Below are 4,759 nucleotides of genomic sequence, written 5' to 3' on the forward strand. Positions count from 1 at the left end.
AGGTGGAGTACAATCGCGACCCAAAGTTAATGGGACGCCTGTTCTCGTGGTAAAAAAAAATGCTATAGCTCTGCCTTGAACAGTGACGTGGTATTAATAACAGCAGATAGAGCATGCACAGCGTCTCATACCTTAAAATATTTAAGACGACTGGGTTTCATGATTCCTTCGAAATATTTTAACCACAGTCGCTTCCCCTAAACACTTGATCGCGATAGCACATTCCACAGTATTTTAGCAGTAATTGGCTTTAGAACGCGCTACACGTTCGTCAGTCGCAGTTAACAGTGTTTGACAGGAAAACGCAAATAATTCGCTGAAGAATTCAAGTGGCAATGTGAAGGTCAACCGACTCGTTCTTTTAAAATAATGTGAATCCAAGGCACCATTTAATATATGCATGCCTTGTTAATACTTTAAAAGGCAGGTTTACACTGCGTGTTTTAGCGCTTAATTTTCTTTCCGACTACTGTTCCTAAGGGCGCGGGATCGAATCCTGGATGGAGGTGAAAAGCAAGGCGCCCGTGGGCTGTGCGATGTCAGTGCACGTTAAAGAACATGCGGTCGAAATTTCCGAGACAACGCGCAACACACTGAGAAGTCTTCCGAGTGCTTTCTCTTCTTTTCCGCTTCTTCTGAGAGGGCTTGGACAGGTAGGAAGGAAAGTTTGAGAAAACCTTCGGGACAGCACTTCCAACGAGGCTCCAACCTAGTCTAGTAACGTTGTCGGCAGCTACCATTGGCCTCGAGATCGAGCAGTGTCGCCACCTTGAGACGCAGCGCGAACCCTACTCAGTGTGGATGAGTGTTCGCGTTGTGTGCCAGCAGTGGTTTACGTGCGCGTGTGCAGCGTGTACAAGCGTGTCTTTTGTTTGTTTCGCGGCTCTTGTGCGCTTTTTTCTACCTATCTGCCTTTTGCAAAAGAAATGTGAGCAGGCTATCATCCCACGCTCCCAAAGGAAAAAAAAGAACATACTGGTCCCCATCGAGTGCCATGCTGGATATATAAGGGCACCATCAGTCGGTCTTTGGCGCTTATAATTACGTGACGCGCAGTGTCTCAAACGAAGCAATTCTGTCGGTAGGCGCCGTGTCAAAGCACAACAGGCCGCTGTCGTCAATACAACGCTCAGAAGTCGCGTATATTCTCGTTGCTGAATGGAATACCACAGCTACTGAGCATGCTGCTTCAGACAGCTTTTAGCAGAATGCAGTTTGAACAGGCCACTCTGTGTCCCCTGTATGCACGATCGAGTTGTTTGAGTACCTTCTTTATTATTATTTTTTTTTTTTTGCTGTTAACCCTCCGTCGTGCTGTCTCAGTGGTAGGGAGCTCGACTGCCGAGTTCGAGGAAGGGGGTACAATGGCGCCCGTTTTGCAAGCCGCTCCTCTGCTGTGGGATTTGATTGCACGTTAAACAATGCCTGGTGGTCAACGACACCGAAGCCCGCCGCTACATCGCCCGTCATAGCCGATGTCGCTTTGGTGCGTTAAACCCATAAGCTTTATGTTCTTTTTTCTTTTTTTTTTTATTTGCTGTTGAAGGTTTCTGTGCATTCGTAACAGGAACAGTGAGCAAATTTAGCTTTAGAGAAATGCTCGAACGTTGGAGAAACATATCTTCCCATCACCTAATTGTTACACTAAAAATTACATAATACACCTAGACAAATGTACTTCACCGGTAGCCTATTAAAATCCCTTTTCGTCTAAGTGCTACTGCTGTCTCCCAAGCAAACTCGTTTCTGACAAGGGGAGTAAAATATAGCTTCATATGGGCTTAACTATTGGTGTTTAATTCGGGAATAAATACATATTTATAGTAGCGTGATAAGACGAATTCCATTTCTTTCAGGACAGTTTTATATCCGGGATCATTTTTCCATGTAAACCTAATATTTTGCTTCGCATAAGATTGAGTCAGTGGTCAATAAGTATAGTGTTAAAGAAATCTTTGTCCTCAAAATTCCTTGCCAGAACATGACAGCGCCCATGCGCAGTGTTTTTGCGGCGTCTTTGCAGCTACTGACTCGTAGCCTGCACTTTATTGTTATTGAAATTTAATCGCTGATCGACCTAATTGTTGTCAAGCGTGGAAAACTGCTCTCACAAAGTGAAATTTGTTGGCACTGTAAAAAATCATTACAATACTAATTTACCGTTTATCATATCGTGACACACATATTAGAAATCCTTATACTTTCCTTCGTTTCAGGAACTCTTCATTGGCGCAGTGTTGCACCATCAGAATATCGGACATTGGCCGCAAGAAGCATTCGCCTTCTTGTGAGCGCGGTAAACTAAATCCACTCAGTGCTCTGCATGTGAGCAGTCAGCTCTCCTGTGCAGCGAGATTTCATGTACACTGTCGACGTAACCTCATTTTTGGGGAATACTTGTGCCTGGGTGTCTAGACAGAGTTGGCATGCACTCAATCTACGGAAACCCGCCGGGCAATACGTTGTCAGTGCTAAATTTAACCAGCTTAATCCTCGAGCTAAGTACGATATGTTGAACCAGACTGTATCTCAATTCTAAAGTCAGAGCATGAACCTTGCATCTGGGTGGGCTTGACACTAAATTTGCCTATCTCACACTCGTATAAGACAAGCGCGCACTTTTGAAAAACGACAAGAATAACAAAGCTGTCATTACGTAAGTTGTACACAGCAAAAATATCAGGCCCATGAGCGTGGTACATCGCAAAAAGCGTGCAAACAGTGAGTCTAAAAGGCCGGTAGTTGCGTGCCTTGTTTTCCTAACTCGCGCTTCTTTTCCGCATCATTGGCCAAATCCACGGATTTTCTTCCTGTAATACTGGAACATTCTAAACAGTAAATCACTAATGCATTGCAGAAGGCACGTATTCTTCGCCAACAAACCCGCCGTTAACTTTGAAGCAGACCTACGCCTCGTGCGTTTCTGCGAGCGCTGCCGATAAACACTATTAGAGTGAAGGTGGCGCCACCTCTAAGTCGATCTTGCGGTGAATAGCAACCACGTCTTTTGTACGTCATATACTCTGAGTATTTTGGCGTTGCTAAGATACTCAATGACGTCAAACCAGATAATGCTATAAGAACTTTGTCATTTTATGGTCTTATTTTGCTTTCAAATTAAGTCACATTTAAAAAAAAAATTTCATAACATTTTTATTCAACTCTTCCACATATTACACATCGGTCTTCTGATACGACAATCATCAATCAGGTTCGTCCACGACCACTCCAATTTATGCCCATATACGATCATGTGATCTGACGCGTCACACATGATGTCACACCTTTGACGTCATCACTCTCTAGCCAAACACCGTCTGACGCCAGACAGCCTCCTTTATGACCTTATATGGGCATATCAACTTTTGCAGACACTCAAAGTTTTGCAAAGAGATACAAACTTTTGCGGTGACGTCACGCCTTATGACGTCACACCGACGTTGACATAACACTCACGTCTTCTAAGACACGTGACCAGAAGTTCAGAACCGAAACCAAAAGTTGGCTGGGGGCCATCTTGCATCATTTTACACACATAAATAGCTCTAATTAACTAACCTAAATCGAAAGTCCTTAATTCCAGTACACCTTTTTTGATTCTCTATCCGTCGACACCATTCGTTTTCCGATATACCAACTAGTTCTCTTTCTAGAATGCCGATCAGTACTGGACACGCCAAAACTGCCGACATACCTCCTTAATGCTTACGCATTAATGATAAGCAGTGTGACATCACCGGGACAAGTGGCAAAACCGTACAAGCTTACCCCAGCCGCACACATCACGCAACACGGATTAAGCGCATGTTCTTCGCACAGGTCGAACGCTCTCTTTACCGCACTAATGCTCTGCAACTTCGGAAGGCGTGATATACCTTACTGCACCAACTATCCTACCATCAAAGAAGGTACAGAGAACATTCTGTACGCATTGAACACTCATTACATCTTATTTCTCTCATCCTCCTCTCCTTCCTGGAGTGCGTGATTGCACTTGTGCTCGGTAGATTACAAATGGGCCTTAATTAGTGGAGCTGGTGCTTTTGCTCACTAGGTCCCTGCCCTCTTTCCCTACGAATGAAGGCTTTCTCTCCTTTATGCATGCTGCGCTATCATTGTTTATCTTGCCTTGACAATGCAGCCTGAGGCTGCATAGAAAGCGTGGACACGAATACGTTGAAACATGCATGCAGGAGGATGCTTAGAAACCGCTATTCCATTTCTGTCTGTGGAAGTAGTATGTGGTTATTTTGTTATGCATCCAACAGGAAGGAAAAGGCGTTTGGGAGCCCCGGTATCTGCTCTCTGATACCTGAAGCATCTGAACTGGGGCGGCGCAAATAAAGGGATAGTGAGGAAGCAGTAGACGAAATCTAAGAGGTGAGCGATAGGGAGAAAGGGCAGGTAGGTAAAAATAGAAATAACCATAAATATATACATTGTGGCACAATGTGTGGAAATACGATCGCCAAATTTGGGAACACTGAGCATGAATTAGTGGCATCATCACCATCATCATCACCACCATCATCAGCAGCAGGACTATATCCATTGCAGGGCGAAGGCTTCTCCCATATTCTTGCAATTAACCCGGTCCTGTGCTATTTGCATACATATTACTCCTGCGAACTTTTTCACCTCTACCGCCCACCTGACTTTCTGTCGCCCCTTGCTACGCTTTGCTTCCCATGGAATACATGGTTACCCTAAGAGATCATCGATTATCCTCTCTTCGCACTGTATGCCCTGCCCATGTCCA

Source organism: Amblyomma maculatum, chromosome 7 (assembly GCF_055883805.1).
Source record: "Amblyomma maculatum isolate TAMU_Amacu chromosome 7, ASM5588380v1, whole genome shotgun sequence".
Taxonomy (NCBI): domain Eukaryota; kingdom Metazoa; phylum Arthropoda; class Arachnida; order Ixodida; family Ixodidae; genus Amblyomma; species Amblyomma maculatum.